This window comes from Rhinichthys klamathensis, unplaced genomic scaffold (assembly GCF_029890125.1).
Source record: "Rhinichthys klamathensis goyatoka isolate OS25496 unplaced genomic scaffold, OSU_Roscu_1.1 h1tg001008l_1, whole genome shotgun sequence".
Lineage (NCBI taxonomy): Eukaryota > Metazoa > Chordata > Actinopteri > Cypriniformes > Leuciscidae > Rhinichthys > Rhinichthys klamathensis.
Genome location: NW_026607301.1, coordinates 70001 through 91738, shown reverse-complemented (window position 1 = coordinate 91738; position 21738 = coordinate 70001). Strand labels below are relative to the sequence as shown.

Sequence of the window (21738 nt, the reverse complement as noted above, 5' to 3'; positions counted from 1 at the left end):
AAAAAAAAAAAAGAGTCACTGAGCTTCTTCAAAAAGCTGGACATAGTCTCTTTGTTTCTTCAAACAGCCTGAAATGGTCTCTGAGCTTCTTCAGAAACCCTGAAAGTGTCTCTTAATTTTTTCTTCAAAAAGCCCGATTTTGGCAGCAGTTTTCGCTTACGGCCATACCACCTTGAGCACGCCCGATCTCGTCTGATCTCGGAAGCTAAGCAGGGTCGGGCCTGGTTAGTACTTGGATGGGAGACCGCCTGGGAATACCAGGTGCTGTAAGCTTTTTTGTTTAAAAAAAAAAAAAAAAAAAAAAGAGTCACTGAGCTTCTTCAAAAAGCTGGACATAGTCTCTTTGTTTCTTCAAACAGCCTGAAATGGTCTCTGAGCTTCTTCAGAAACCCTGAAAGTGTCTCTTAATTTTTTCCTCAAAAAGCCCGATTTTGGCAGCAGTTTTCGCTTACGGCCATACCACCTTGAGCACGCCCGATCTCGTCTGATCTCGGAAGCTAAGCAGGGTCGGGCCTGGTTAGTACTTGGATGGGAGACCGCCTGGGAATACCAGGTGCTGTAAGCTTTTTTGTTTAAAAAAAAAAAAAAAAAAAAAAGAGTCACTGAGCTTCTTCAAAAAGCTGGACATAGTCTCTTTGTTTCTTCAAACAGCCTGAAATGGTCTCTGAGCTTCTTCAGAAACCCTGAAAGTGTCTCTTAATTTTTTCTTCAAAAAGCCCGATTTTGGCAGCAGTTTTCGCTTACGGCCATACCACCTTGAGCACGCCCGATCTCGTCTGATCTCGGAAGCTAAGCAGGGTCGGGCCTGGTTAGTACTTGGATGGGAGACCGCCTGGGAATACCAGGTGCTGTAAGCTTTTTAGTTTACTTCACTAATGTTCTAACCTTTTAAATAGGCCGATTTTGGCAGCAGTTTTCGCTTACGGCCATACCACCTTGAGCACGCCCGATCTCGTCTGATCTCGGAAGCTAAGCAGGGTCGGGCCTGGTTAGTACTTGGATGGGAGACCGCCTGGGAATACCAGGTGCTGTAAGCTTTTTTGTTTAAAAAAAAAAAAAAAAAAAAAAGAGTCACTGAGCTTCTTCAAAAAGCTGGACATAGTCTCTTTGTTTCTTCAAACAGCCTGAAATGGTCTCTGAGCTTCTTCAAAAACCCTGAAAGTGTCTCTTAATTTTTTCTTCAAAAAGCCCGATTTTGGCAGCAGTTTTCGGTTACGGCCATACCACCTTGAGCACGCCCGATCTCGTCTGATCTCGGAAGCTAAGCAGGGTCGGGCCTGGTTAGTACTTGGATGGGAGACCGCCTGGGAATACCAGGTGCTGTAAGCTTTTTAGTTTACTTCACTAATGTTCTAACCTTTTAAATAGGCCGATTTTGGCAGCAGTTTTCGCTTACGGCCATACCACCTTGAGCACGCCCGATCTCGTCTGATCTCGGAAGCTAAGCAGGGTCGGGCCTGGTTAGTACTTGGATGGGAGACCGCCTGGGAATACCAGGTGCTGTAAGCTTTTTTGTTTAAAAAAAAACAACAAAAAAAAAAAGAGTCACTGAGCTTCTTCAAAAAGCTGGACATAGTCTCTTTGTTTCTTCAAACAGCCTGAAATGGTCTCTGCGCTTCTTCAGAAACCCTGAAAGTGTCTCTTAATTTTTTCTTCAAAAAGCCCGATTTTGGCAGCAGTTTTCGCTTACGGCCATACCACCTTGAGCACGCCCGATCTCGTCTGATCTCGGAAGCTAAGCAGGGTCGGGCCTGGTTAGTACTTGGATGGGAGACCGCCTGGGAATACCAGGTGCTGTAAGCTTTTTAGTTTACTTCACTAATGTTCTAACCTTTTAAATAGGCCGATTTTGGCAGCAGTTTTCGCTTACGGCCATACCACCTTGAGCACGCCCGATCTCGTCTGATCTCGGAAGCTAAGCAGGGTCGGGCCTGGTTAGTACTTGGATGGGAGACCGCCTGGGAATACCAGGTGCTGTAAGCTTTTTTGTTTAAAAAAAAAAAAAAAAAAAAAAGAGTCACTGAGCTTCTTCAAAAAGCTGGACATAGTCTCTTTGTTTCTTCAAACAGCCTGAAATGGTCTCTGAGCTTCTTCAGAAACCCTGAAAGTGTCTCTTAATTTTTTCTTCAAAAAGCCCGATTTTGGCAGCAGTTTTCGCTTACGGCCATACCACCTTGAGCACGCCCGATCTCGTCTGATCTCGGAAGCTAAGCAGGGTCGGGCCTGGTTAGTACTTGGATGGGAGACCGCCTGGGAATACCAGGTGCTGTAAGCTTTTTAGTTTACTTCACTAATGTTCTAACCTTTTAAATAGGCCGATTTTGGCAGCAGTTTTCGCTTACGGCCATACCACCTTGAGCACGCCCGATCTCGTCTGATCTCGGAAGCTAAGCAGGGTCGGGCCTGGTTAGTACTTGGATGGGAGACCGCCTGGGAATACCAGGTGCTGTAAGCTTTTTTGTTTAAAAAAAAAAAAAAAAAAAAAAGAGTCACTGAGCTTCTTCAAAAAGCTGGACATAGTCTCTTTGTTTCTTCAAACAGCCTGAAATGGTCTCTGAGCTTCTTCAGAAACCCTGAAAGTGTCTCTTAATTTTTTCTTCAAAAAGCCCGATTTTGGCAGCAGTTTTCGCTTACGGCCATACCACCTTGAGCACGCCCGATCTCGTCTGATCTCGGAAGCTAAGCAGGGTCGGGCCTGGTTAGTACTTGGATGGGAGACCGCCTGGGAATACCAGGTGCTGTAAGCTTTTTTGTTTAAAAAAAAAAAAAAAAAAAAAAGAGTCACTGAGCTTCTTCAAAAAGCTGGACATAGTCTCTTTGTTTCTTCAAACAGCCTGAAATGGTCTCTGAGCTTCTTCAGAAACCCTGAAAGTGTCTCTTAATTTTTTCCTCAAAAAGCCCGATTTTGGCAGCAGTTTTCGCTTACGGCCATACCACCTTGAGCACGCCCGATCTCGTCTGATCTCGGAAGCTAAGCAGGGTCGGGCCTGGTTAGTACTTGGATGGGAGACCGCCTGGGAATACCAGGTGCTGTAAGCTTTTTTGTTTAAAAAAAAAAAAAAAAAAAAAAGAGTCACTGAGCTTCTTCAAAAAGCTGGACATAGTCTCTTTGTTTCTTCAAACAGCCTGAAATGGTCTCTGAGCTTCTTCAGAAACCCTGAAAGTGTCTCTTAATTTTTTCTTCAAAAAGCCCGATTTTGGCAGCAGTTTTCGCTTACGGCCATACCACCTTGAGCACGCCCGATCTCGTCTGATCTCGGAAGCTAAGCAGGGTCGGGCCTGGTTAGTACTTGGATGGGAGACCGCCTGGGAATACCAGGTGCTGTAAGCTTTTTAGTTTACTTCACTAATGTTCTAACCTTTTAAATAGGCCGATTTTGGCAGCAGTTTTCGCTTACGGCCATACCACCTTGAGCACGCCCGATCTCGTCTGATCTCGGAAGCTAAGCAGGGTCGGGCCTGGTTAGTACTTGGATGGGAGACCGCCTGGGAATACCAGGTGCTGTAAGCTTTTTTGTTTAAAAAAAAAAAAAAAAAAAAAAGAGTCACTGAGCTTCTTCAAAAAGCTGGACATAGTCTCTTTGTTTCTTCAAACAGCCTGAAATGGTCTCTGAGCTTCTTCAAAAACCCTGAAAGTGTCTCTTAATTTTTTCTTCAAAAAGCCCGATTTTGGCAGCAGTTTTCGGTTACGGCCATACCACCTTGAGCACGCCCGATCTCGTCTGATCTCGGAAGCTAAGCAGGGTCGGGCCTGGTTAGTACTTGGATGGGAGACCGCCTGGGAATACCAGGTGCTGTAAGCTTTTTAGTTTACTTCACTAATGTTCTAACCTTTTAAATAGGCCGATTTTGGCAGCAGTTTTCGCTTACGGCCATACCACCTTGAGCACGCCCGATCTCGTCTGATCTCGGAAGCTAAGCAGGGTCGGGCCTGGTTAGTACTTGGATGGGAGACCGCCTGGGAATACCAGGTGCTGTAAGCTTTTTTGTTTAAAAAAAAACAACAAAAAAAAAAAGAGTCACTGAGCTTCTTCAAAAAGCTGGACATAGTCTCTTTGTTTCTTCAAACAGCCTGAAATGGTCTCTGCGCTTCTTCAGAAACCCTGAAAGTGTCTCTTAATTTTTTCTTCAAAAAGCCCGATTTTGGCAGCAGTTTTCGCTTACGGCCATACCACCTTGAGCACGCCCGATCTCGTCTGATCTCGGAAGCTAAGCAGGGTCGGGCCTGGTTAGTACTTGGATGGGAGACCGCCTGGGAATACCAGGTGCTGTAAGCTTTTTAGTTTACTTCACTAATGTTCTAACCTTTTAAATAGGCCGATTTTGGCAGCAGTTTTCGCTTACGGCCATACCACCTTGAGCACGCCCGATCTCGTCTGATCTCGGAAGCTAAGCAGGGTCGGGCCTGGTTAGTACTTGGATGGGAGACCGCCTGGGAATACCAGGTGCTGTAAGCTTTTTTGTTTAAAAAAAAAAAAAAAAAAAAAAGAGTCACTGAGCTTCTTCAAAAAGCTGGACATAGTCTCTTTGTTTCTTCAAACAGCCTGAAATGGTCTCTGAGCTTCTTCAGAAACCCTGAAAGTGTCTCTTAATTTTTTCTTCAAAAAGCCCGATTTTGGCAGCAGTTTTCGCTTACGGCCATACCACCTTGAGCACGCCCGATCTCGTCTGATCTCGGAAGCTAAGCAGGGTCGGGCCTGGTTAGTACTTGGATGGGAGACCGCCTGGGAATACCAGGTGCTGTAAGCTTTTTAGTTTACTTCACTAATGTTCTAACCTTTTAAATAGGCCGATTTTGGCAGCAGTTTTCGCTTACGGCCATACCACCTTGAGCACGCCCGATCTCGTCTGATCTCGGAAGCTAAGCAGGGTCGGGCCTGGTTAGTACTTGGATGGGAGACCGCCTGGGAATACCAGGTGCTGTAAGCTTTTTTGTTTAAAAAAAAAAAAAAAAAAAAAAGAGTCACTGAGCTTCTTCAAAAAGCTGGACATAGTCTCTTTGTTTCTTCAAACAGCCTGAAATGGTCTCTGAGCTTCTTCAGAAACCCTGAAAGTGTCTCTTAATTTTTTCTTCAAAAAGCCCGATTTTGGCAGCAGTTTTCGCTTACGGCCATACCACCTTGAGCACGCCCGATCTCGTCTGATCTCGGAAGCTAAGCAGGGTCGGGCCTGGTTAGTACTTGGATGGGAGACCGCCTGGGAATACCAGGTGCTGTAAGCTTTTTTGTTTAAAAAAAAAAAAAAAAAAAAAAGAGTCACTGAGCTTCTTCAAAAAGCTGGACATAGTCTCTTTGTTTCTTCAAACAGCCTGAAATGGTCTCTGAGCTTCTTCAGAAACCCTGAAAGTGTCTCTTAATTTTTTCTTCAAAAAGCCCGATTTTGGCAGCAGTTTTCGCTTACGGCCATACCACCTTGAGCACGCCCGATCTCGTCTGATCTCGGAAGCTAAGCAGGGTCGGGCCTGGTTAGTACTTGGATGGGAGACCGCCTGGGAATACCAGGTGCTGTAAGCTTTTTAGTTTACTTCACTAATGTTCTAACCTTTTAAATAGGCCGATTTTGGCAGCAGTTTTTGCTTACGGCCATACCACCTTGAGCACGCCCGATCTCGTCTGATCTCGGAAGCTAAGCAGGGTCGGGCCTGGTTAGTACTTGGATGGGAGACCGCCTGGGAATACCAGGTGCTGTAAGCTTTTTTGTTTACTTCACTAATGTTCTAACCTTTTAAATAGGCCGATTTTGGCAGCAGTTTTCGCTTACGGCCATACCACCTTGAGCACGCCCGATCTCGTCTGATCTCGGAAGCTAAGCAGGGTCGGGCCTGGTTAGTACTTGGATGGGAGACCGCCTGGGAATACCAGGTGCTGTAAGCTTTTTTGTTTAAAAAAAAAAAAAAAAAAAAAGAGTCACTGAGCTTCTTCAAAAAGCTGGACATAGTCTCTTTGTTTCTTCAAACAGCCTGAAATGGTCTCTGAGCTTCTTCAGAAACCCTGAAAGTGTCTCTTAATTTTTTCTTCAAAAAGCCCGATTTTGGCAGCAGTTTTCGCTTACGGCCATACCACCTTGAGCACGCCCGATCTCGTCTGATCTCGGAAGCTAAGCAGGGTCGGGCCTGGTTAGTACTTGGATGGGAGACCGCCTGGGAATACCAGGTGCTGTAAGCTTTTTAGTTTACTTCACTAATGTTCTAACCTTTTAAATAGGCCGATTTTGGCAGCAGTTTTCGCTTACGGCCATACCACCTTGAGCACGCCCGATCTCGTCTGATCTCGGAAGCTAAGCAGGGTCGGGCCTGGTTAGTACTTGGATGGGAGACCGCCTAGGAATACCAGGTGCTGTAAGCTTTTTTGTTTAAAAAAAAAAAAAAAAAAAAAGAGTCACTGAGCTTCTTCAAAAAGCTGGACATAGTCTCTTTGTTTCTTCAAACAGCCTGAAATGGTCTCTGAGCTTCTTCAGAAACCCTGAAAGTGTCTCTTAATTTTTTCTTCAAAAAGCCCGATTTTGGCAGCAGTTTTCGCTTACGGCCATACCACCTTGAGCACGCCCGATCTCGTCTGATCTCGGAAGCTAAGCAGGGTCGGGCCTGGTTAGTACTTGGATGGGAGACCGCCTGGGAATACCAGGTGCTGTAAGCTTTTTAGTTTACTTCACTAATGTTCTAACCTTTTAAATAGGCCGATTTTGGCAGCAGTTTTCGCTTACGGCCATACCACCTTGAGCACGCCCGATCTCGTCTGATCTCGGAAGCTAAGCAGGGTCGGGCCTGGTTAGTACTTGGATGGGAGACCGCCTAGGAATACCAGGTGCTGTAAGCTTTTTTGTTTAAAAAAAAAAAAAAAAAAAAAAGAGTCACTGAGCTTCTTCAAAAAGCTGGACATAGTCTCTTTGTTTCTTCAAACAGCCTGAAATGGTCTCTGAGCTTCTTCAAAAACCCTGAAAGTGTCTCTTAATTTTTTCTTCAAAAAGCCCGATTTTGGCAGCAGTTTTCGCTTACGGCCATACCACCTTGAGCACGCCCGATCTCGTCTGATCTCGGAAGCTAAGCAGGGTCGGGCCTGGTTAGTACTTGGATGGGAGACCGCCTGGGAATACCAGGTGCTGTAAGCTTTTTAGTTTACTTCACTAATGTTCTAACCTTTTAAATAGGCCGATTTTGGCAGCAGTTTTCGCTTACGGCCATACCACCTTGAGCACGCCCGATCTCGTCTGATCTCGGAAGCTAAGCAGGGTCGGGCCTGGTTAGTACTTGGATGGGAGACCGCCTGGGAATACCAGGTGCTGTAAGCTTTTTTGTTTAAAAAAAAACAACAAAAAAAAAAAGAGTCACTGAGCTTCTTCAAAAAGCTGGACATAGTCTCTTTGTTTCTTCAAACAGCCTGAAATGGTCTCTGCGCTTCTTCAGAAACCCTGAAAGTGTCTCTTAATTTTTTCTTCAAAAAGCCCGATTTTGGCAGCAGTTTTCGCTTACGGCCATACCACCTTGAGCACGCCCGATCTCGTCTGATCTCGGAAGCTAAGCAGGGTCGGGCCTGGTTAGTACTTGGATGGGAGACCGCCTGGGAATACCAGGTGCTGTAAGCTTTTTAGTTTACTTCACTAATGTTCTAACCTTTTAAATAGGCCGATTTTGGCAGCAGTTTTCGCTTACGGCCATACCACCTTGAGCACGCCCGATCTCGTCTGATCTCGGAAGCTAAGCAGGGTCGGGCCTGGTTAGTACTTGGATGGGAGACCGCCTGGGAATACCAGGTGCTGTAAGCTTTTTTGTTTAAAAAAAAAAAAAAAAAAAAAAGAGTCACTGAGCTTCTTCAAAAAGCTGGACATAGTCTCTTTGTTTCTTCAAACAGCCTGAAATGGTCTCTGAGCTTCTTCAGAAACCCTGAAAGTGTCTCTTAATTTTTTCTTCAAAAAGCCCGATTTTGGCAGCAGTTTTCGCTTACGGCCATACCACCTTGAGCACGCCCGATCTCGTCTGATCTCGGAAGCTAAGCAGGGTCGGGCCTGGTTAGTACTTGGATGGGAGACCGCCTGGGAATACCAGGTGCTGTAAGCTTTTTAGTTTACTTCACTAATGTTCTAACCTTTTAAATAGGCCGATTTTGGCAGCAGTTTTCGCTTACGGCCATACCACCTTGAGCACGCCCGATCTCGTCTGATCTCGGAAGCTAAGCAGGGTCGGGCCTGGTTAGTACTTGGATGGGAGACCGCCTAGGAATACCAGGTGCTGTAAGCTTTTTTGTTTAAAAAAAAAAAAAAAAAAAAAGAGTCACTGAGCTTCTTCAAAAAGCTGGACATAGTCTCTTTGTTTCTTCAAACAGCCTGAAATGGTCTCTGAGCTTCTTCAGAAACCCTGAAAGTGTCTCTTAATTTTTTCTTCAAAAAGCCCGATTTTGGCAGCAGTTTTCGCTTACGGCCATACCACCTTGAGCACGCCCGATCTCGTCTGATCTCGGAAGCTAAGCAGGGTCGGGCCTGGTTAGTACTTGGATGGGAGACCGCCTGGGAATACCAGGTGCTGTAAGCTTTTTAGTTTACTTCACTAATGTTCTAACCTTTTAAATAGGCCGATTTTGGCAGCAGTTTTCGCTTACGGCCATACCACCTTGAGCACGCCCGATCTCGTCTGATCTCGGAAGCTAAGCAGGGTCGGGCCTGGTTAGTACTTGGATGGGAGACCGCCTAGGAATACCAGGTGCTGTAAGCTTTTTTGTTTAAAAAAAAAAAAAAAAAAAAAAGAGTCACTGAGCTTCTTCAAAAAGCTGGACATAGTCTCTTTGTTTCTTCAAACAGCCTGAAATGGTCTCTGAGCTTCTTCAAAAACCCTGAAAGTGTCTCTTAATTTTTTCTTCAAAAAGCCCGATTTTGGCAGCAGTTTTCGCTTACGGCCATACCACCTTGAGCACGCCCGATCTCGTCTGATCTCGGAAGCTAAGCAGGGTCGGGCCTGGTTAGTACTTGGATGGGAGACCGCCTGGGAATACCAGGTGCTGTAAGCTTTTTAGTTTACTTCACTAATGTTCTAACCTTTTAAATAGGCCGATTTTGGCAGCAGTTTTCGCTTACGGCCATACCACCTTGAGCACGCCCGATCTCGTCTGATCTCGGAAGCTAAGCAGGGTCGGGCCTGGTTAGTACTTGGATGGGAGACCGCCTGGGAATACCAGGTGCTGTAAGCTTTTTTGTTTAAAAAAAAACAACAAAAAAAAAAAGAGTCACTGAGCTTCTTCAAAAAGCTGGACATAGTCTCTTTGTTTCTTCAAACAGCCTGAAATGGTCTCTGCGCTTCTTCAGAAACCCTGAAAGTGTCTCTTAATTTTTTCTTCAAAAAGCCCGATTTTGGCAGCAGTTTTCGCTTACGGCCATACCACCTTGAGCACGCCCGATCTCGTCTGATCTCGGAAGCTAAGCAGGGTCGGGCCTGGTTAGTACTTGGATGGGAGACCGCCTGGGAATACCAGGTGCTGTAAGCTTTTTAGTTTACTTCACTAATGTTCTAACCTTTTAAATAGGCCGATTTTGGCAGCAGTTTTCGCTTACGGCCATACCACCTTGAGCACGCCCGATCTCGTCTGATCTCGGAAGCTAAGCAGGGTCGGGCCTGGTTAGTACTTGGATGGGAGACCGCCTGGGAATACCAGGTGCTGTAAGCTTTTTTGTTTAAAAAAAAAAAAAAAAAAAAAAGAGTCACTGAGCTTCTTCAAAAAGCTGGACATAGTCTCTTTGTTTCTTCAAACAGCCTGAAATGGTCTCTGAGCTTCTTCAGAAACCCTGAAAGTGTCTCTTAATTTTTTCTTCAAAAAGCCCGATTTTGGCAGCAGTTTTCGCTTACGGCCATACCACCTTGAGCACGCCCGATCTCGTCTGATCTCGGAAGCTAAGCAGGGTCGGGCCTGGTTAGTACTTGGATGGGAGACCGCCTGGGAATACCAGGTGCTGTAAGCTTTTTAGTTTACTTCACTAATGTTCTAACCTTTTAAATAGGCCGATTTTGGCAGCAGTTTTCGCTTACGGCCATACCACCTTGAGCACGCCCGATCTCGTCTGATCTCGGAAGCTAAGCAGGGTCGGGCCTGGTTAGTACTTGGATGGGAGACCGCCTAGGAATACCAGGTGCTGTAAGCTTTTTTGTTTAAAAAAAAAAAAAAAAAAAAAGAGTCACTGAGCTTCTTCAAAAAGCTGGACATAGTCTCTTTGTTTCTTCAAACAGCCTGAAATGGTCTCTGAGCTTCTTCAGAAACCCTGAAAGTGTCTCTTAATTTTTTCTTCAAAAAGCCCGATTTTGGCAGCAGTTTTCGCTTACGGCCATACCACCTTGAGCACGCCCGATCTCGTCTGATCTCGGAAGCTAAGCAGGGTCGGGCCTGGTTAGTACTTGGATGGGAGACCGCCTGGGAATACCAGGTGCTGTAAGCTTTTTAGTTTACTTCACTAATGTTCTAACCTTTTAAATAGGCCGATTTTGGCAGCAGTTTTCGCTTACGGCCATACCACCTTGAGCACGCCCGATCTCGTCTGATCTCGGAAGCTAAGCAGGGTCGGGCCTGGTTAGTACTTGGATGGGAGACCGCCTAGGAATACCAGGTGCTGTAAGCTTTTTTGTTTAAAAAAAAAAAAAAAAAAAAAAGAGTCACTGAGCTTCTTCAAAAAGCTGGACATAGTCTCTTTGTTTCTTCAAACAGCCTGAAATGGTCTCTGAGCTTCTTCAAAAACCCTGAAAGTGTCTCTTAATTTTTTCTTCAAAAAGCCCGATTTTGGCAGCAGTTTTCGCTTACGGCCATACCACCTTGAGCACGCCCGATCTCGTCTGATCTCGGAAGCTAAGCAGGGTCGGGCCTGGTTAGTACTTGGATGGGAGACCGCCTGGGAATACCAGGTGCTGTAAGCTTTTTAGTTTACTTCACTAATGTTCTAACCTTTTAAATAGGCCGATTTTGGCAGCAGTTTTCGCTTACGGCCATACCACCTTGAGCACGCCCGATCTCGTCTGATCTCGGAAGCTAAGCAGGGTCGGGCCTGGTTAGTACTTGGATGGGAGACCGCCTGGGAATACCAGGTGCTGTAAGCTTTTTTGTTTAAAAAAAAACAACAAAAAAAAAAAGAGTCACTGAGCTTCTTCAAAAAGCTGGACATAGTCTCTTTGTTTCTTCAAACAGCCTGAAATGGTCTCTGCGCTTCTTCAGAAACCCTGAAAGTGTCTCTTAATTTTTTCTTCAAAAAGCCCGATTTTGGCAGCAGTTTTCGCTTACGGCCATACCACCTTGAGCACGCCCGATCTCGTCTGATCTCGGAAGCTAAGCAGGGTCGGGCCTGGTTAGTACTTGGATGGGAGACCGCCTGGGAATACCAGGTGCTGTAAGCTTTTTAGTTTACTTCACTAATGTTCTAACCTTTTAAATAGGCCGATTTTGGCAGCAGTTTTCGCTTACGGCCATACCACCTTGAGCACGCCCGATCTCGTCTGATCTCGGAAGCTAAGCAGGGTCGGGCCTGGTTAGTACTTGGATGGGAGACCGCCTGGGAATACCAGGTGCTGTAAGCTTTTTTGTTTAAAAAAAAAAAAAAAAAAAAAAGAGTCACTGAGCTTCTTCAAAAAGCTGGACATAGTCTCTTTGTTTCTTCAAACAGCCTGAAATGGTCTCTGAGCTTCTTCAGAAACCCTGAAAGTGTCTCTTAATTTTTTCTTCAAAAAGCCCGATTTTGGCAGCAGTTTTCGCTTACGGCCATACCACCTTGAGCACGCCCGATCTCGTCTGATCTCGGAAGCTAAGCAGGGTCGGGCCTGGTTAGTACTTGGATGGGAGACCGCCTGGGAATACCAGGTGCTGTAAGCTTTTTAGTTTACTTCACTAATGTTCTAACCTTTTAAATAGGCCGATTTTGGCAGCAGTTTTCGCTTACGGCCATACCACCTTGAGCACGCCCGATCTCGTCTGATCTCGGAAGCTAAGCAGGGTCGGGCCTGGTTAGTACTTGGATGGGAGACCGCCTGGGAATACCAGGTGCTGTAAGCTTTTTTGTTTAAAAAAAAAAAAAAAAAAAAAAGAGTCACTGAGCTTCTTCAAAAAGCTGGACATAGTCTCTTTGTTTCTTCAAACAGCCTGAAATGGTCTCTGAGCTTCTTCAGAAACCCTGAAAGTGTCTCTTAATTTTTTCTTCAAAAAGCCCGATTTTGGCAGCAGTTTTCGCTTACGGCCATACCACCTTGAGCACGCCCGATCTCGTCTGATCTCGGAAGCTAAGCAGGGTCGGGCCTGGTTAGTACTTGGATGGGAGACCGCCTGGGAATACCAGGTGCTGTAAGCTTTTTTGTTTAAAAAAAAAAAAAAAAAAAAAAAAGAGTCACTGAGCTTCTTCAAAAAGCTGGACATAGTCTCTTTGTTTCTTCAAACAGCCTGAAATGGTCTCTGAGCTTCTTCAGAAACCCTGAAAGTGTCTCTTAATTTTTTCTTCAAAAAGCCCGATTTTGGCAGCAGTTTTCGCTTACGGCCATACCACCTTGAGCACGCCCGATCTCGTCTGATCTCGGAAGCTAAGCAGGGTCGGGCCTGGTTAGTACTTGGATGGGAGACCGCCTGGGAATACCAGGTGCTGTAAGCTTTTTAGTTTACTTCACTAATGTTCTAACCTTTTAAATAGGCCGATTTTGGCAGCAGTTTTCGCTTACGGCCATACCACCTTGAGCACGCCCGATCTCGTCTGATCTCGGAAGCTAAGCAGGGTCGGGCCTGGTTAGTACTTGGATGGGAGACCGCCTGGGAATACCAGGTGCTGTAAGCTTTTTTGTTTAAAAAAAAAAAAAAAAAAAAAAAGAGTCACTGAGCTTCTTCAAAAAGCTGGACATAGTCTCTTTGTTTCTTCAAACAGCCTGAAATGGTCTCTGAGCTTCTTCAGAAACCCTGAAAGTGTCTCTTAATTTTTTCTTCAAAAAGCCCGATTTTGGCAGCAGTTTTCGCTTACGGCCATACCACCTTGAGCACGCCCGATCTCGTCTGATCTCGGAAGCTAAGCAGGGTCGGGCCTGGTTAGTACTTGGATGGGAGACCGCCTGGGAATACCAGGTGCTGTAAGCTTTTTAGTTTACTTCACTAATGTTCTAACCTTTTAAATAGGCCGATTTTGGCAGCAGTTTTCGCTTACGGCCATACCACCTTGAGCACGCCCGATCTCGTCTGATCTCGGAAGCTAAGCAGGGTCGGGCCTGGTTAGTACTTGGATGGGAGACCGCCTGGGAATACCAGGTGCTGTAAGCTTTTTTGTTTAAAAAAAAAAAAAAAAAAAAAGAGTCACTGAGCTTCTTCAAAAAGCTGGACATAGTCTCTTTGTTTCTTCAAACAGCCTGAAATGGTCTCTGAGCTTCTTCAGAAACCCTGAAAGTGTCTCTTAATTTTTTCTTCAAAAAGCCCGATTTTGGCAGCAGTTTTCGCTTACGGCCATACCACCTTGAGCACGCCCGATCTCGTCTGATCTCGGAAGCTAAGCAGGGTCGGGCCTGGTTAGTACTTGGATGGGAGACCGCCTGGGAATACCAGGTGCTGTAAGCTTTTTAGTTTACTTCACTAATGTTCTAACCTTTTAAATAGGCCGATTTTGGCAGCAGTTTTCGCTTACGGCCATACCACCTTGAGCACGCCCGATCTCGTCTGATCTCGGAAGCTAAGCAGGGTCGGGCCTGGTTAGTACTTGGATGGGAGACCGCCTGGGAATACCAGGTGCTGTAAGCTTTTTAGTTTACTTCACTAATGTTCTAACCTTTTAAATAGGCCGATTTTGGCAGCAGTTTTCGCTTACGGCCATACCACCTTGAGCACGCCCGATCTCGTCTGATCTCGGAAGCTAAGCAGGGTCGGGCCTGGTTAGTACTTGGATGGGAGACCGCCTGGGAATACCAGGTGCTGTAAGCTTTTTTGTTTAAAAAAAAAAAAAAAAAAAAAAGAGTCACTGAGCTTCTTCAAAAAGCTGGACATAGTCTCTTTGTTTCTTCAAACAGCCTGAAATGGTCTCTGAGCTTCTTCAGAAACCCTGAAAGTGTCTCTTAATTTTTTCTTCAAAAAGCCCGATTTTGGCAGCAGTTTTCACTTACGGCCATACCACCTTGAGCACGCCTGATCTCGTCTGATCTCGGAAGCTAAGCAGGGTCGGGCCTGGTTAGTACTTGGATGGGAGACCGCCTGGGAATACCAGGTGCTGTAAGCTTTTTAGTTTACTTCACTAATGTTCTAACCTTTTAAATAGGCCGATTTTGGCAGCAGTTTTCGCTTACGGCCATACCACCTTGAGCACGCCCGATCTCGTCTGATCTCGGAAGCTAAGCAGGGTCGGGCCTGGTTAGTACTTGGATGGGAGACCGCCTGGGAATACCAGGTGCTGTAAGCTTTTTTGTTAAAAAAAAAAAAAAAAAAAAAAAGAGTCACTGAGCTTCTTCAAAAAGCTGGACATAGTCTCTTTGTTTCTTCAAACAGCCTGAAATGGTCTCTGAGCTTCTTCAGAAACCCTGAAAGTGTCTCTTAATTTTTTCTTCAAAAAGCCCGATTTTGGCAGCAGTTTTCGCTTACGGCCATACCACCTTGAGCACGCCCGATCTCGTCTGATCTCGGAAGCTAAGCAGGGTCGGGCCTGGTTAGTACTTGGATGGGAGACCGCCTGGGAATACCAGGTGCTGTAAGCTTTTTTGTTTAAAAAAAAAAAAAAAAAAAAAGAGTCACTGAGCTTCTTCAAAAAGCTGGACATAGTCTCTTTGTTTCTTCAAACAGCCTGAAATGGTCTCTGAGCTTCTTCAGAAACCCTGAAAGTGTCTCTTAATTTTTTCTTCAAAAAGCCCGATTTTGGCAGCAGTTTTCGCTTACGGCCATACCACCTTGAGCACGCCTGATCTCGTCTGATCTCGGAAGCTAAGCAGGGTCGGGCCTGGTTAGTACTTGGATGGGAGACCGCCTGGGAATACCAGGTGCTGTAAGCTTTTTAGTTTACTTCACTAATGTTCTAACCTTTTAAATAGGCCGATTTTGGCAGCAGTTTTCGCTTACGGCCATACCACCTTGAGCACGCCCGATCTCGTCTGATCTCGGAAGCTAAGCAGGGTCGGGCCTGGTTAGTACTTGGATGGGAGACCGCCTGGGAATACCAGGTGCTGTAAGCTTTTTTGTTTAAAAAAAAAAAAAAAAAAAAAAGAGTCACTGAGCTTCTTCAAAAAGCTGGACATAGTCTCTTTGTTTCTTCAAACAGCCTGAAATGGTCTCTGAGCTTCTTCAGAAACCCTGAAAGTGTCTCTTAATTTTTTCTTCAAAAAGCCCGATTTTGGCAGCAGTTTTCGCTTACGGCCATACCACCTTGAGCACGCCCGATCTCGTCTGATCTCGGAAGCTAAGCAGGGTCGGGCCTGGTTAGTACTTGGATGGGAGACCGCCTGGGAATACCAGGTGCTGTAAGCTTTTTTGTTTAAAAAAAAAAAAAAAAAAAAAAGAGTCACTGAGCTTCTTCAAAAAGCTGGACATAGTCTCTTTGTTTCTTCAAACAGCCTGAAATGGTCTCTGAGCTTCTTCAGAAACCCTGAAAGTGTCTCTTAATTTTTTCTTCAAAAAGCCCGATTTTGGCAGCAGTTTTCGCTTACGGCCATACCACCTTGAGCACGCCCGATCTCGTCTGATCTCGGAAGCTAAGCAGGGTCGGGCCTGGTTAGTACTTGGATGGGAGACCGCCTGGGAATACCAGGTGCTGTAAGCTTTTTAGTTTACTTCACTAATGTTCTAACCTTTTAAATAGGCCGATTTTGGCAGCAGTTTTCGCTTACGGCCATACCACCTTGAGCACGCCCGATCTCGTCTGATCTCGGAAGCTAAGCAGGGTCGGGCCTGGTTAGTACTTGGATGGGAGACCGCCTGGGAATACCAGGTGCTGTAAGCTTTTTTGTTTAAAAAAAAAAAAAAAAAAAAAAAAGAGTCACTGAGCTTCTTCAAAAAGCTGGACATAGTCTCTTTGTTTCTTCAAACAGCCTGAAATGGTCTCTGAGCTTCTTCAGAAACCCTGAAAGTGTCTCTTAATTTTTTCTTCAAAAAGCCCGATTTTGGCAGCAGTTTTCGCTTACGTCTATACCACCTTGAGCACGCCCGATCTCGTCTGATCTCGGAAGCTAAGCAGGGTCGGGCCTGGTTAGTACTTGGATGGGAGACCGCCTGGGAATACCAGGTGCTGTAAGCTTTTTAGTTTACTTCACTAATGTTCTAACCTTTTAAATAGGCCGATTTTGGCAGCAGTTTTCGCTTACGGCCATACCACCTTGAGCACGCCCGATCTCGTCTGATCTCGGAAGCTAAGCAGGGTCGGGCCTGGTTAGTACTTGGATGGGAGACCGCCTGGGAATACCAGGTGCTGTAAGCATTTTTGTTTAAAAAAAAAAAAAAAAAAAAAAAAGAGTCACTGAGCTTCTTCAAAAAGCTGGACATAGTCTCTTTGTTTCTTCAAACAGCCTGAAATGGTCTCTGAGCTTCTTCAGAAACCCTGAAAGTGTCTCTTAATTTTTTCTTCAAAAAGCCCGATTTTGGCAGCAGTTTTCGCTTACGGCCATACCACCTTGAGCACGCCCGATCTCGTCTGATCTCGGAAGCTAAGCAGGGTCGGGCCTGGTTAGTACTTGGATGGGAGACCGCCTGGGAATACCAGGTGCTGTAAGCTTTTTAGTTTACTTCACTAATGTTCTAACCTTTTAAATAGGCCGATTTTGGCAGCAGTTTTCGCTTACGGCCATACCACCTTGAGCACGCCCGATCTCGTCTGATCTCGGAAGCTAAGCAGGGTCGGGCCTGGTTAGTACTTGGATGGGAGACCGCCTGGGAATACCAGGTGCTGTAAGCTTTTTTGTTTAAAAAAAAAAAAAAAAAAAAAAGAGTCACTGAGCTTCTTCAAAAAGCTGGACATAGTCTCTTTGTTTCTTCAAACAGCCTGAAATGGTCTCTGAGCTTCTTCAGAAACCCTGAAAGTGTCTCTTAATTTTTTCTTCAAAAAGCCCGATTTTGGCAGCAGTTTTCGCTTACGGCCATACCACCTTGAGCACGCCCGATCTCGTCTGATCTCGGAAGCTAAGCAGGGTCGGGCCTGGTTAGTACTTGGATGGGAGACCGCCTGGGAATACCAGGTGCTGTAAGCTTTTTTGTTTACTTCACTAATGTTCTAACCTTTTAAATAGGCCGATTTTGGCAGCAGTTTTCGCTTACGGCCATACCACCTTGAGCACGCCCGATCTCGTCTGATCTCGGAAGCTAAGCAGGGTCGGGCCTGGTTAGTACTTGGATGGGAGACCGCCTGGGAATACCAGGTGCTGTAAGCTTTTTTGTTTAAAAAAAAAAAAAAAAAAAAAAGAGTCACTGAGCTTCTTCAAAAAGCTGGACATAGTCTCTTTGTTTCTTCAAACAGCCTGAAATGGTCTCTGAGCTTCTTCAGAAACCCTGAAAGTGTCTCTTAATTTTTTCTTCAAAAAGCCCGATTTTGGCAGCAGTTTTTGGTTACGGCCATACCACCTTGAGCACGCCCGATCTCGTCTGATCTCGGAAGCTAAGCAGGGTCGGGCCTGGTTAGTACTTGGATGGGAGACCGCCTGGGAATACCAGGTGCTGTAAGCTTTTTTGTTTAAAAAAAAAAAAAAAGAGTCACTGAGCTTCTTCAAAAAGCTGGACATAGTCTCTTTGTTTCTTCAAACAGCCTGAAATGGTCTCTGAGCTTCTTCAGAAACCCTGAAAGTGTCTCTTAATTTTTTCCTCAAAAAGCCCGATTTTGGCAGCAGTTTTCGCTTACGGCCATACCACCTTGAGCACGCCCGATCTCGTCTGATCTCGGAAGCTAAGCAGGGTCGGGCCTGGTTAGTACTTGGATGGGAGACCGCCTGGGAATACCAGGTGCTGTAAGCTTTTTTGTTTAAAAAAAAAAAAAAAAAAAAAAAGAGTCACTGAGCTTCTTCAAAAAGCTGGACATAGTCTCTTTGTTTCTTCAAACAGCCTGAAATGGTCTCTGAGCTTCTTCAGAAACCCTGAAAGTGTCTCTTAATTTTTTCTTCAAAAAGCCCGATTTTGGCAGCAGTTTTCGCTTACGGCCATACCACCTTGAGCACGCCCGATCTCGTCTGATCTCGGAAGCTAAGCAGGGTCGGGCCTGGTTAGTACTTGGATGGGAGACCGCCTGGGAATACCAGGTGCTGTAAGCTTTTTAGTTTACTTCACTAATGTTCTAACCTTTTAAATAGGCCGATTTTGGCAGCAGTTTTCGCTTACGGCCATACCACCATGAGCACGCCCGATCTCGTCTGATCTCGGAAGCTAAGCAGGGTCGGGCCTGGTTAGTACTTGGATGGGAGACCGCCTGGGAATACCAGGTGCTGTAAGCTTTTTTGTTTAAAAAAAAAAAAAAAAAAAAAGAGTCACTGAGCTTCTTCAAAAAGCTGGACATAGTCTCTTTGTTTCTTCAAACAGCCTGAAATGGTCTCTGAGCTTCTTCAGAAACCCTGAAAGTGTCTCTTAATTTTTTCTTCAAAAAGCCCGATTTTGGCAGCAGTTTTCGCTTACGGCCATACCACCTTGAGCACGCCCGATCTCGTCTGATCTCGGAAGCTAAGCAGGGTCGGGCCTGGTTAGTACTTGGATGGGAGACCGCCTGGGAATACCAGGTGCTGTAAGCTTTTTAGTTTACTTCACTAATGTTCTAACCTTTTAAATAGGCCGATTTTGGCAGCAGTTTTCGCTTACGGCCATACCACCTTGAGCACGCCCGATCTCGTCTGATCTCGGAAGCTAAGCAGGGTCGGGCCTGGTTAGTACTTGGATGGGAGACCGCCTGGGAATACCAGGTGCTGTAAGCTTTTTTGTTTAAAAAAAAACAAAAACAAAAAAAAGAGTCACTGAGCTTCTTCAAAAAGCTGGACATAGTCTCTTTGTTTCTTCAAACAGCCTGAAATGGTCTCTGCGCTTCTTCAGAAACCCTGAAAGTGTCTCTTAATTTTTTCTTCAAAAAGCCCGATTTTGGCAGCAGTTTTCGCTTACGGCCATACCACCTTGAGCACGCCCGATCTCGTCTGATCTCGGAAGCTAAGCAGGGTCGGGCCTGGTTAGTACTTGGATGGGGGACCGCCTGGGAATACCAGGTGCTGTAAGCTTTTTTGTTTAAAAAAAAAAAAAAAAAAAAAAGAGTCACTGAGCTTCTTCAAAAAGCTGGACATAGTCTCTTTGTTTCTTCAAACAGCCTGAAATGGTCTCTGAGCTTCTTCAGAAACCCTGAAAGTGTCTCTTAATTTTTTCTTCAAAAAGCCCGATTTTGGCAGCAGTTTTCGCTTACGGCCATACCACCTTGAGCACGCCCGATCTCGTCTGATCTCGGAAGCTAAGCAGGGTCGGGCCTGGTTAGTACTTGGATGGGAGACCGCCTGGGAATACCAGGTGCTGTAAGCTTTTTTGTTTAAAAAAAAAAAAAAAAAAAAAAGAGTCACTGAGCTTCTTCAAAAAGCTGGACATAGTCTCTTTGTTTCTTCAAACAGCCTGAAATGGTCTCTGAGCTTCTTCAGAAACCCTGAAAGTGTCTCTTAATTTTTTCTTCAAAAAGCCCGATTTTGGCAGCAGTTTTCGCTTACGGCCATACCACCTTGAGCACGCCCGATCTCGTCTGATCTCGGAAGCTAAGCAGGGTCGGGCCTGGTTAGTACTTGGATGGGAGACCGCCTGGGAATACCAGGTGCTGTAAGCTTTTTTGTTTAAAAAAAAAAAAAAAAAAAAAAGAGTCACTGAGCTTCTTCAAAAAGCTGGACATAGTCTCTTTGTTTCTTCAAACAGCCTGAAATGGTCTCTGAGCTTCTTCAGAAACCCTGAAAGTGTCTCTTAATTTTTTCCTCAAAAAGCCCGATTTTGGCAGCAGTTTTCGCTTACGGCCATACCACCTTGAGCACGCCCGATCTCGTCTGATCTCGGAAGCTAAGCAGGGTCGGGCCTGGTTAGTACTTGGATGGGAGACCGCCTGGGAATACCAGGTGCTGTAAGCTTTTTTGTTTAAAAAAAAAAAAAAAAAAAAAAAGAGTCACTGAGCTTCTTCAAAAAGCTGGACATAGTCTCTTTGTTTCTTCAAACAGCCTGAAATGGTCTCTGAGCTTCTTCAGAAACCCTGAAAGTGTCTCTTAATTTTTTCTTCAAAAAGCCCGATTTTGGCAGCAGTTTTCGCTTACGGCCATACCACCTTGAGCACGCCCGATCTCGTCTGATCTCGGAAGCTAAGCAGGGTCGGGCCTGGTTAGTACTTGGATGGGAGACCGCCTGGGAATACCAGGTGCTGTAAGCTTTTTAGTTTACTTCACTAATGTTCTAACCTTTTAAATAGGCCGATTTTGGCAGCAGTTTTCGCTTACGGCCATACCACCATGAGCACGCCCGATCTCGTCTGATCTCGGAAGCTAAGCAGGGTCGGGCCTGGTTAGTACTTGGATGGGAGACCGCCTGGGAATACCAGGTGCTGTAAGCTTTTTTGTTTAAAAAAAAAAAAAAAAAAAAAAGAGTCACTGAGCTTCTTCAAAAAGCTGGACATAGTCTCTTTGTTTCTTCAAACAGCCTGAAATGGTCTCTGAGCTTCTTCAGAAACCCTGAAAGTGTCTCTTAATTTTTTCTTCAAAAAGCCCGATTTTGGCAGCAGTTTTCGCTTACGGCCATACCACCTTGAGCACGCCCGATCTCGTCTGATCTCGGAAGCTAAGCAGGGTCGGGCCTGGTTAGTACTTGGATGGGAGACCGCCTGGGAATACCAGGTGCTGTAAGCTTTTTAGTTTACTTCACTAATGTTCTAACCTTTTAAATAGGCCGATTTTGGCAGCAGTTTTCGCTTACGGCCATACCACCTTGAGCACGCCCGATCTCGTCTGATCTCGGAAGCTAAGCAGGGTCGGGCCTGGTTAGTACTTGGATGGGAGACCGCCTGGGAATACCAGGTGCTGTAAGCTTTTTTGTTTAAAAAAAAACAACAAAAAAAAAGAGTCACTGAGCTTCTTCAAAAAGCTGGACATAGTCTCTTTGTTTCTTCAAACAGCCTGAAATGGTCTCTGCGCTTCTTCAGAAACCCTGAAAGTGTCTCTTAATTTTTTCTTCAAAAAGCCCGATTTTGGCAGCAGTTTTCGCTTACGGCCATACCACCTTGAGCACGCCCGATCTCGTCTGATCTCGGAAGCTAAGCAGGGTCGGGCCTGGTTAGTACTTGGATGGGAGACCGCCTGGGAATACCAGGTGCTGTAAGCTTTTTTGTTTAAAAAAAAAAAAAAAAAAAAAAAGAGTCACTGAGCTTCTTCAAAAAGCTGGACATAGTCTCTTTGTTTCTTCAAACAGCCTGAAATGGTCTCTGAGCTTCTTCAGAAACCCTGAAAGTGTCTCTTAATTTTTTCTTCAAAAAGCCCGATTTTGGCAGCAGTTTTCGCTTACGGCCATACCACCTTGAGCACGCCCGATCTCGTCTGATCTCGGAAGCTAAGCAGGGTCGGGCCTGGTTAGTACTTGGATGGGAGACCGCCTGGGAATACCAGGTGCTGTAAGCTTTTTAGTTTACTTCACTAATGTTCTAACCTTTTAAATAGGCCGATTTTGGCAGCAGTTTTCGCTTACGGCCATACCACCATGAGCACGCCCGATCTCGTCTGATCTCGGAAGCTAAGCAGGGTCGGGCCTGGTTAGTACTTGGATGGGAGACCGCCTGGGAATACCAGGTGCTGTAAGCTTTTTTGTTTAAAAAAAA

At 45.4% G+C, this 21738-nt stretch overlaps 89 non-coding genes across 89 annotated transcripts; all 89 read left to right on the top strand.

Moving 5' to 3' along the window:
* The first annotated feature begins 154 nt into the window (after positions 1–154).
* LOC130078907 (5S ribosomal RNA) lies at positions 155–273 on the top strand. The gene has a single exon (XR_008806038.1). It is a non-coding gene; the product is annotated as a 5S ribosomal RNA (ribosomal RNA).
* A 173-nt stretch (positions 274–446) lies between these two features.
* LOC130078906 (5S ribosomal RNA) lies at positions 447–565 on the top strand. The gene has a single exon (XR_008806037.1). It is a non-coding gene; the product is annotated as a 5S ribosomal RNA (ribosomal RNA).
* A 173-nt stretch (positions 566–738) lies between these two features.
* On the top strand, positions 739–857 carry LOC130078905 (5S ribosomal RNA). Its single transcript, XR_008806036.1, has one exon. It is a non-coding gene; the product is annotated as a 5S ribosomal RNA (ribosomal RNA).
* A 61-nt stretch (positions 858–918) lies between these two features.
* Positions 919–1037, top strand: LOC130078904 (5S ribosomal RNA). The gene has a single exon (XR_008806035.1). It is a non-coding gene; the product is annotated as a 5S ribosomal RNA (ribosomal RNA).
* A 173-nt stretch (positions 1038–1210) lies between these two features.
* On the top strand, positions 1211–1329 carry LOC130079319 (5S ribosomal RNA). Its single transcript, XR_008806422.1, has one exon. It is a non-coding gene; the product is annotated as a 5S ribosomal RNA (ribosomal RNA).
* Positions 1330–1390: 61 nt separating this feature from the next.
* LOC130078903 (5S ribosomal RNA) lies at positions 1391–1509 on the top strand. The gene has a single exon (XR_008806034.1). It is a non-coding gene; the product is annotated as a 5S ribosomal RNA (ribosomal RNA).
* Positions 1510–1684: 175 nt separating this feature from the next.
* On the top strand, positions 1685–1803 carry LOC130078902 (5S ribosomal RNA). The gene has a single exon (XR_008806033.1). It is a non-coding gene; the product is annotated as a 5S ribosomal RNA (ribosomal RNA).
* Positions 1804–1864: 61 nt separating this feature from the next.
* Positions 1865–1983, top strand: LOC130078901 (5S ribosomal RNA). Its single transcript, XR_008806032.1, has one exon. It is a non-coding gene; the product is annotated as a 5S ribosomal RNA (ribosomal RNA).
* A 173-nt stretch (positions 1984–2156) lies between these two features.
* Positions 2157–2275, top strand: LOC130078900 (5S ribosomal RNA). Its single transcript, XR_008806031.1, has one exon. It is a non-coding gene; the product is annotated as a 5S ribosomal RNA (ribosomal RNA).
* Positions 2276–2336: 61 nt separating this feature from the next.
* On the top strand, positions 2337–2455 carry LOC130078899 (5S ribosomal RNA). Its single transcript, XR_008806030.1, has one exon. It is a non-coding gene; the product is annotated as a 5S ribosomal RNA (ribosomal RNA).
* A 173-nt stretch (positions 2456–2628) lies between these two features.
* LOC130078897 (5S ribosomal RNA) lies at positions 2629–2747 on the top strand. Its single transcript, XR_008806028.1, has one exon. It is a non-coding gene; the product is annotated as a 5S ribosomal RNA (ribosomal RNA).
* Positions 2748–2920: 173 nt separating this feature from the next.
* Positions 2921–3039, top strand: LOC130078896 (5S ribosomal RNA). The gene has a single exon (XR_008806027.1). It is a non-coding gene; the product is annotated as a 5S ribosomal RNA (ribosomal RNA).
* Positions 3040–3212: 173 nt separating this feature from the next.
* LOC130078895 (5S ribosomal RNA) lies at positions 3213–3331 on the top strand. Its single transcript, XR_008806026.1, has one exon. It is a non-coding gene; the product is annotated as a 5S ribosomal RNA (ribosomal RNA).
* Positions 3332–3392: 61 nt separating this feature from the next.
* On the top strand, positions 3393–3511 carry LOC130078894 (5S ribosomal RNA). Its single transcript, XR_008806025.1, has one exon. It is a non-coding gene; the product is annotated as a 5S ribosomal RNA (ribosomal RNA).
* A 173-nt stretch (positions 3512–3684) lies between these two features.
* On the top strand, positions 3685–3803 carry LOC130079317 (5S ribosomal RNA). Its single transcript, XR_008806420.1, has one exon. It is a non-coding gene; the product is annotated as a 5S ribosomal RNA (ribosomal RNA).
* Positions 3804–3864: 61 nt separating this feature from the next.
* LOC130078893 (5S ribosomal RNA) lies at positions 3865–3983 on the top strand. Its single transcript, XR_008806024.1, has one exon. It is a non-coding gene; the product is annotated as a 5S ribosomal RNA (ribosomal RNA).
* A 175-nt stretch (positions 3984–4158) lies between these two features.
* On the top strand, positions 4159–4277 carry LOC130078892 (5S ribosomal RNA). The gene has a single exon (XR_008806023.1). It is a non-coding gene; the product is annotated as a 5S ribosomal RNA (ribosomal RNA).
* Positions 4278–4338: 61 nt separating this feature from the next.
* LOC130078891 (5S ribosomal RNA) lies at positions 4339–4457 on the top strand. Its single transcript, XR_008806022.1, has one exon. It is a non-coding gene; the product is annotated as a 5S ribosomal RNA (ribosomal RNA).
* A 173-nt stretch (positions 4458–4630) lies between these two features.
* Positions 4631–4749, top strand: LOC130078890 (5S ribosomal RNA). The gene has a single exon (XR_008806021.1). It is a non-coding gene; the product is annotated as a 5S ribosomal RNA (ribosomal RNA).
* A 61-nt stretch (positions 4750–4810) lies between these two features.
* LOC130078888 (5S ribosomal RNA) lies at positions 4811–4929 on the top strand. The gene has a single exon (XR_008806019.1). It is a non-coding gene; the product is annotated as a 5S ribosomal RNA (ribosomal RNA).
* A 173-nt stretch (positions 4930–5102) lies between these two features.
* Positions 5103–5221, top strand: LOC130078887 (5S ribosomal RNA). Its single transcript, XR_008806018.1, has one exon. It is a non-coding gene; the product is annotated as a 5S ribosomal RNA (ribosomal RNA).
* Positions 5222–5394: 173 nt separating this feature from the next.
* On the top strand, positions 5395–5513 carry LOC130078885 (5S ribosomal RNA). The gene has a single exon (XR_008806016.1). It is a non-coding gene; the product is annotated as a 5S ribosomal RNA (ribosomal RNA).
* Positions 5514–5574: 61 nt separating this feature from the next.
* On the top strand, positions 5575–5693 carry LOC130078884 (5S ribosomal RNA). Its single transcript, XR_008806015.1, has one exon. It is a non-coding gene; the product is annotated as a 5S ribosomal RNA (ribosomal RNA).
* Positions 5694–5754: 61 nt separating this feature from the next.
* On the top strand, positions 5755–5873 carry LOC130078883 (5S ribosomal RNA). Its single transcript, XR_008806014.1, has one exon. It is a non-coding gene; the product is annotated as a 5S ribosomal RNA (ribosomal RNA).
* Positions 5874–6045: 172 nt separating this feature from the next.
* On the top strand, positions 6046–6164 carry LOC130078882 (5S ribosomal RNA). The gene has a single exon (XR_008806013.1). It is a non-coding gene; the product is annotated as a 5S ribosomal RNA (ribosomal RNA).
* A 61-nt stretch (positions 6165–6225) lies between these two features.
* LOC130079291 (5S ribosomal RNA) lies at positions 6226–6344 on the top strand. Its single transcript, XR_008806396.1, has one exon. It is a non-coding gene; the product is annotated as a 5S ribosomal RNA (ribosomal RNA).
* Positions 6345–6516: 172 nt separating this feature from the next.
* Positions 6517–6635, top strand: LOC130078881 (5S ribosomal RNA). The gene has a single exon (XR_008806012.1). It is a non-coding gene; the product is annotated as a 5S ribosomal RNA (ribosomal RNA).
* A 61-nt stretch (positions 6636–6696) lies between these two features.
* On the top strand, positions 6697–6815 carry LOC130079290 (5S ribosomal RNA). Its single transcript, XR_008806395.1, has one exon. It is a non-coding gene; the product is annotated as a 5S ribosomal RNA (ribosomal RNA).
* Positions 6816–6988: 173 nt separating this feature from the next.
* Positions 6989–7107, top strand: LOC130078880 (5S ribosomal RNA). The gene has a single exon (XR_008806011.1). It is a non-coding gene; the product is annotated as a 5S ribosomal RNA (ribosomal RNA).
* A 61-nt stretch (positions 7108–7168) lies between these two features.
* LOC130078879 (5S ribosomal RNA) lies at positions 7169–7287 on the top strand. Its single transcript, XR_008806010.1, has one exon. It is a non-coding gene; the product is annotated as a 5S ribosomal RNA (ribosomal RNA).
* Positions 7288–7462: 175 nt separating this feature from the next.
* LOC130078878 (5S ribosomal RNA) lies at positions 7463–7581 on the top strand. The gene has a single exon (XR_008806009.1). It is a non-coding gene; the product is annotated as a 5S ribosomal RNA (ribosomal RNA).
* A 61-nt stretch (positions 7582–7642) lies between these two features.
* On the top strand, positions 7643–7761 carry LOC130078877 (5S ribosomal RNA). Its single transcript, XR_008806008.1, has one exon. It is a non-coding gene; the product is annotated as a 5S ribosomal RNA (ribosomal RNA).
* Positions 7762–7934: 173 nt separating this feature from the next.
* Positions 7935–8053, top strand: LOC130078876 (5S ribosomal RNA). The gene has a single exon (XR_008806007.1). It is a non-coding gene; the product is annotated as a 5S ribosomal RNA (ribosomal RNA).
* A 61-nt stretch (positions 8054–8114) lies between these two features.
* On the top strand, positions 8115–8233 carry LOC130079288 (5S ribosomal RNA). The gene has a single exon (XR_008806394.1). It is a non-coding gene; the product is annotated as a 5S ribosomal RNA (ribosomal RNA).
* A 172-nt stretch (positions 8234–8405) lies between these two features.
* Positions 8406–8524, top strand: LOC130078874 (5S ribosomal RNA). Its single transcript, XR_008806005.1, has one exon. It is a non-coding gene; the product is annotated as a 5S ribosomal RNA (ribosomal RNA).
* A 61-nt stretch (positions 8525–8585) lies between these two features.
* LOC130079287 (5S ribosomal RNA) lies at positions 8586–8704 on the top strand. Its single transcript, XR_008806393.1, has one exon. It is a non-coding gene; the product is annotated as a 5S ribosomal RNA (ribosomal RNA).
* Positions 8705–8877: 173 nt separating this feature from the next.
* Positions 8878–8996, top strand: LOC130078873 (5S ribosomal RNA). The gene has a single exon (XR_008806004.1). It is a non-coding gene; the product is annotated as a 5S ribosomal RNA (ribosomal RNA).
* A 61-nt stretch (positions 8997–9057) lies between these two features.
* Positions 9058–9176, top strand: LOC130078872 (5S ribosomal RNA). Its single transcript, XR_008806003.1, has one exon. It is a non-coding gene; the product is annotated as a 5S ribosomal RNA (ribosomal RNA).
* Positions 9177–9351: 175 nt separating this feature from the next.
* On the top strand, positions 9352–9470 carry LOC130078871 (5S ribosomal RNA). The gene has a single exon (XR_008806002.1). It is a non-coding gene; the product is annotated as a 5S ribosomal RNA (ribosomal RNA).
* Positions 9471–9531: 61 nt separating this feature from the next.
* On the top strand, positions 9532–9650 carry LOC130078870 (5S ribosomal RNA). Its single transcript, XR_008806001.1, has one exon. It is a non-coding gene; the product is annotated as a 5S ribosomal RNA (ribosomal RNA).
* A 173-nt stretch (positions 9651–9823) lies between these two features.
* On the top strand, positions 9824–9942 carry LOC130078869 (5S ribosomal RNA). Its single transcript, XR_008806000.1, has one exon. It is a non-coding gene; the product is annotated as a 5S ribosomal RNA (ribosomal RNA).
* A 61-nt stretch (positions 9943–10003) lies between these two features.
* LOC130079286 (5S ribosomal RNA) lies at positions 10004–10122 on the top strand. The gene has a single exon (XR_008806392.1). It is a non-coding gene; the product is annotated as a 5S ribosomal RNA (ribosomal RNA).
* A 172-nt stretch (positions 10123–10294) lies between these two features.
* LOC130078868 (5S ribosomal RNA) lies at positions 10295–10413 on the top strand. Its single transcript, XR_008805999.1, has one exon. It is a non-coding gene; the product is annotated as a 5S ribosomal RNA (ribosomal RNA).
* Positions 10414–10474: 61 nt separating this feature from the next.
* On the top strand, positions 10475–10593 carry LOC130079285 (5S ribosomal RNA). The gene has a single exon (XR_008806391.1). It is a non-coding gene; the product is annotated as a 5S ribosomal RNA (ribosomal RNA).
* A 173-nt stretch (positions 10594–10766) lies between these two features.
* LOC130078867 (5S ribosomal RNA) lies at positions 10767–10885 on the top strand. Its single transcript, XR_008805998.1, has one exon. It is a non-coding gene; the product is annotated as a 5S ribosomal RNA (ribosomal RNA).
* A 61-nt stretch (positions 10886–10946) lies between these two features.
* LOC130078866 (5S ribosomal RNA) lies at positions 10947–11065 on the top strand. Its single transcript, XR_008805997.1, has one exon. It is a non-coding gene; the product is annotated as a 5S ribosomal RNA (ribosomal RNA).
* Positions 11066–11240: 175 nt separating this feature from the next.
* On the top strand, positions 11241–11359 carry LOC130078865 (5S ribosomal RNA). Its single transcript, XR_008805996.1, has one exon. It is a non-coding gene; the product is annotated as a 5S ribosomal RNA (ribosomal RNA).
* Positions 11360–11420: 61 nt separating this feature from the next.
* LOC130078863 (5S ribosomal RNA) lies at positions 11421–11539 on the top strand. Its single transcript, XR_008805994.1, has one exon. It is a non-coding gene; the product is annotated as a 5S ribosomal RNA (ribosomal RNA).
* A 173-nt stretch (positions 11540–11712) lies between these two features.
* On the top strand, positions 11713–11831 carry LOC130078862 (5S ribosomal RNA). The gene has a single exon (XR_008805993.1). It is a non-coding gene; the product is annotated as a 5S ribosomal RNA (ribosomal RNA).
* A 61-nt stretch (positions 11832–11892) lies between these two features.
* LOC130078861 (5S ribosomal RNA) lies at positions 11893–12011 on the top strand. Its single transcript, XR_008805992.1, has one exon. It is a non-coding gene; the product is annotated as a 5S ribosomal RNA (ribosomal RNA).
* A 173-nt stretch (positions 12012–12184) lies between these two features.
* LOC130078860 (5S ribosomal RNA) lies at positions 12185–12303 on the top strand. Its single transcript, XR_008805991.1, has one exon. It is a non-coding gene; the product is annotated as a 5S ribosomal RNA (ribosomal RNA).
* Positions 12304–12478: 175 nt separating this feature from the next.
* LOC130078859 (5S ribosomal RNA) lies at positions 12479–12597 on the top strand. The gene has a single exon (XR_008805990.1). It is a non-coding gene; the product is annotated as a 5S ribosomal RNA (ribosomal RNA).
* Positions 12598–12658: 61 nt separating this feature from the next.
* On the top strand, positions 12659–12777 carry LOC130078858 (5S ribosomal RNA). The gene has a single exon (XR_008805989.1). It is a non-coding gene; the product is annotated as a 5S ribosomal RNA (ribosomal RNA).
* A 174-nt stretch (positions 12778–12951) lies between these two features.
* Positions 12952–13070, top strand: LOC130078857 (5S ribosomal RNA). The gene has a single exon (XR_008805988.1). It is a non-coding gene; the product is annotated as a 5S ribosomal RNA (ribosomal RNA).
* Positions 13071–13131: 61 nt separating this feature from the next.
* Positions 13132–13250, top strand: LOC130078856 (5S ribosomal RNA). Its single transcript, XR_008805987.1, has one exon. It is a non-coding gene; the product is annotated as a 5S ribosomal RNA (ribosomal RNA).
* A 172-nt stretch (positions 13251–13422) lies between these two features.
* On the top strand, positions 13423–13541 carry LOC130078855 (5S ribosomal RNA). The gene has a single exon (XR_008805986.1). It is a non-coding gene; the product is annotated as a 5S ribosomal RNA (ribosomal RNA).
* Positions 13542–13602: 61 nt separating this feature from the next.
* LOC130078854 (5S ribosomal RNA) lies at positions 13603–13721 on the top strand. The gene has a single exon (XR_008805985.1). It is a non-coding gene; the product is annotated as a 5S ribosomal RNA (ribosomal RNA).
* Positions 13722–13782: 61 nt separating this feature from the next.
* On the top strand, positions 13783–13901 carry LOC130078852 (5S ribosomal RNA). Its single transcript, XR_008805983.1, has one exon. It is a non-coding gene; the product is annotated as a 5S ribosomal RNA (ribosomal RNA).
* Positions 13902–14074: 173 nt separating this feature from the next.
* On the top strand, positions 14075–14193 carry LOC130079336 (5S ribosomal RNA). The gene has a single exon (XR_008806440.1). It is a non-coding gene; the product is annotated as a 5S ribosomal RNA (ribosomal RNA).
* A 61-nt stretch (positions 14194–14254) lies between these two features.
* LOC130078851 (5S ribosomal RNA) lies at positions 14255–14373 on the top strand. The gene has a single exon (XR_008805982.1). It is a non-coding gene; the product is annotated as a 5S ribosomal RNA (ribosomal RNA).
* A 173-nt stretch (positions 14374–14546) lies between these two features.
* Positions 14547–14665, top strand: LOC130078850 (5S ribosomal RNA). Its single transcript, XR_008805981.1, has one exon. It is a non-coding gene; the product is annotated as a 5S ribosomal RNA (ribosomal RNA).
* Positions 14666–14837: 172 nt separating this feature from the next.
* Positions 14838–14956, top strand: LOC130079315 (5S ribosomal RNA). The gene has a single exon (XR_008806418.1). It is a non-coding gene; the product is annotated as a 5S ribosomal RNA (ribosomal RNA).
* Positions 14957–15017: 61 nt separating this feature from the next.
* Positions 15018–15136, top strand: LOC130078849 (5S ribosomal RNA). Its single transcript, XR_008805980.1, has one exon. It is a non-coding gene; the product is annotated as a 5S ribosomal RNA (ribosomal RNA).
* Positions 15137–15309: 173 nt separating this feature from the next.
* On the top strand, positions 15310–15428 carry LOC130078848 (5S ribosomal RNA). The gene has a single exon (XR_008805979.1). It is a non-coding gene; the product is annotated as a 5S ribosomal RNA (ribosomal RNA).
* A 173-nt stretch (positions 15429–15601) lies between these two features.
* LOC130079344 (5S ribosomal RNA) lies at positions 15602–15720 on the top strand. The gene has a single exon (XR_008806447.1). It is a non-coding gene; the product is annotated as a 5S ribosomal RNA (ribosomal RNA).
* A 61-nt stretch (positions 15721–15781) lies between these two features.
* Positions 15782–15900, top strand: LOC130079343 (5S ribosomal RNA). The gene has a single exon (XR_008806446.1). It is a non-coding gene; the product is annotated as a 5S ribosomal RNA (ribosomal RNA).
* Positions 15901–16075: 175 nt separating this feature from the next.
* LOC130079338 (5S ribosomal RNA) lies at positions 16076–16194 on the top strand. Its single transcript, XR_008806442.1, has one exon. It is a non-coding gene; the product is annotated as a 5S ribosomal RNA (ribosomal RNA).
* A 61-nt stretch (positions 16195–16255) lies between these two features.
* On the top strand, positions 16256–16374 carry LOC130079271 (5S ribosomal RNA). The gene has a single exon (XR_008806378.1). It is a non-coding gene; the product is annotated as a 5S ribosomal RNA (ribosomal RNA).
* A 175-nt stretch (positions 16375–16549) lies between these two features.
* On the top strand, positions 16550–16668 carry LOC130079342 (5S ribosomal RNA). Its single transcript, XR_008806445.1, has one exon. It is a non-coding gene; the product is annotated as a 5S ribosomal RNA (ribosomal RNA).
* A 61-nt stretch (positions 16669–16729) lies between these two features.
* On the top strand, positions 16730–16848 carry LOC130079341 (5S ribosomal RNA). The gene has a single exon (XR_008806444.1). It is a non-coding gene; the product is annotated as a 5S ribosomal RNA (ribosomal RNA).
* Positions 16849–17021: 173 nt separating this feature from the next.
* On the top strand, positions 17022–17140 carry LOC130079330 (5S ribosomal RNA). The gene has a single exon (XR_008806434.1). It is a non-coding gene; the product is annotated as a 5S ribosomal RNA (ribosomal RNA).
* Positions 17141–17201: 61 nt separating this feature from the next.
* On the top strand, positions 17202–17320 carry LOC130079318 (5S ribosomal RNA). Its single transcript, XR_008806421.1, has one exon. It is a non-coding gene; the product is annotated as a 5S ribosomal RNA (ribosomal RNA).
* A 173-nt stretch (positions 17321–17493) lies between these two features.
* Positions 17494–17612, top strand: LOC130079316 (5S ribosomal RNA). The gene has a single exon (XR_008806419.1). It is a non-coding gene; the product is annotated as a 5S ribosomal RNA (ribosomal RNA).
* A 166-nt stretch (positions 17613–17778) lies between these two features.
* On the top strand, positions 17779–17897 carry LOC130079306 (5S ribosomal RNA). Its single transcript, XR_008806410.1, has one exon. It is a non-coding gene; the product is annotated as a 5S ribosomal RNA (ribosomal RNA).
* A 174-nt stretch (positions 17898–18071) lies between these two features.
* LOC130079294 (5S ribosomal RNA) lies at positions 18072–18190 on the top strand. The gene has a single exon (XR_008806399.1). It is a non-coding gene; the product is annotated as a 5S ribosomal RNA (ribosomal RNA).
* A 61-nt stretch (positions 18191–18251) lies between these two features.
* Positions 18252–18370, top strand: LOC130079280 (5S ribosomal RNA). The gene has a single exon (XR_008806386.1). It is a non-coding gene; the product is annotated as a 5S ribosomal RNA (ribosomal RNA).
* Positions 18371–18542: 172 nt separating this feature from the next.
* LOC130079282 (5S ribosomal RNA) lies at positions 18543–18661 on the top strand. The gene has a single exon (XR_008806388.1). It is a non-coding gene; the product is annotated as a 5S ribosomal RNA (ribosomal RNA).
* A 61-nt stretch (positions 18662–18722) lies between these two features.
* Positions 18723–18841, top strand: LOC130079270 (5S ribosomal RNA). Its single transcript, XR_008806377.1, has one exon. It is a non-coding gene; the product is annotated as a 5S ribosomal RNA (ribosomal RNA).
* A 175-nt stretch (positions 18842–19016) lies between these two features.
* On the top strand, positions 19017–19135 carry LOC130079269 (5S ribosomal RNA). Its single transcript, XR_008806376.1, has one exon. It is a non-coding gene; the product is annotated as a 5S ribosomal RNA (ribosomal RNA).
* Positions 19136–19308: 173 nt separating this feature from the next.
* On the top strand, positions 19309–19427 carry LOC130079257 (5S ribosomal RNA). The gene has a single exon (XR_008806366.1). It is a non-coding gene; the product is annotated as a 5S ribosomal RNA (ribosomal RNA).
* Positions 19428–19600: 173 nt separating this feature from the next.
* LOC130079245 (5S ribosomal RNA) lies at positions 19601–19719 on the top strand. Its single transcript, XR_008806355.1, has one exon. It is a non-coding gene; the product is annotated as a 5S ribosomal RNA (ribosomal RNA).
* A 173-nt stretch (positions 19720–19892) lies between these two features.
* Positions 19893–20011, top strand: LOC130079232 (5S ribosomal RNA). Its single transcript, XR_008806344.1, has one exon. It is a non-coding gene; the product is annotated as a 5S ribosomal RNA (ribosomal RNA).
* Positions 20012–20185: 174 nt separating this feature from the next.
* On the top strand, positions 20186–20304 carry LOC130079220 (5S ribosomal RNA). The gene has a single exon (XR_008806333.1). It is a non-coding gene; the product is annotated as a 5S ribosomal RNA (ribosomal RNA).
* A 61-nt stretch (positions 20305–20365) lies between these two features.
* On the top strand, positions 20366–20484 carry LOC130079279 (5S ribosomal RNA). Its single transcript, XR_008806385.1, has one exon. It is a non-coding gene; the product is annotated as a 5S ribosomal RNA (ribosomal RNA).
* Positions 20485–20657: 173 nt separating this feature from the next.
* LOC130079208 (5S ribosomal RNA) lies at positions 20658–20776 on the top strand. Its single transcript, XR_008806321.1, has one exon. It is a non-coding gene; the product is annotated as a 5S ribosomal RNA (ribosomal RNA).
* A 61-nt stretch (positions 20777–20837) lies between these two features.
* Positions 20838–20956, top strand: LOC130079195 (5S ribosomal RNA). The gene has a single exon (XR_008806309.1). It is a non-coding gene; the product is annotated as a 5S ribosomal RNA (ribosomal RNA).
* Positions 20957–21129: 173 nt separating this feature from the next.
* On the top strand, positions 21130–21248 carry LOC130079183 (5S ribosomal RNA). The gene has a single exon (XR_008806298.1). It is a non-coding gene; the product is annotated as a 5S ribosomal RNA (ribosomal RNA).
* Positions 21249–21422: 174 nt separating this feature from the next.
* On the top strand, positions 21423–21541 carry LOC130079171 (5S ribosomal RNA). Its single transcript, XR_008806287.1, has one exon. It is a non-coding gene; the product is annotated as a 5S ribosomal RNA (ribosomal RNA).
* A 61-nt stretch (positions 21542–21602) lies between these two features.
* On the top strand, positions 21603–21721 carry LOC130079277 (5S ribosomal RNA). Its single transcript, XR_008806384.1, has one exon. It is a non-coding gene; the product is annotated as a 5S ribosomal RNA (ribosomal RNA).
* Positions 21722–21738: the final 17 nt, after the last annotated feature.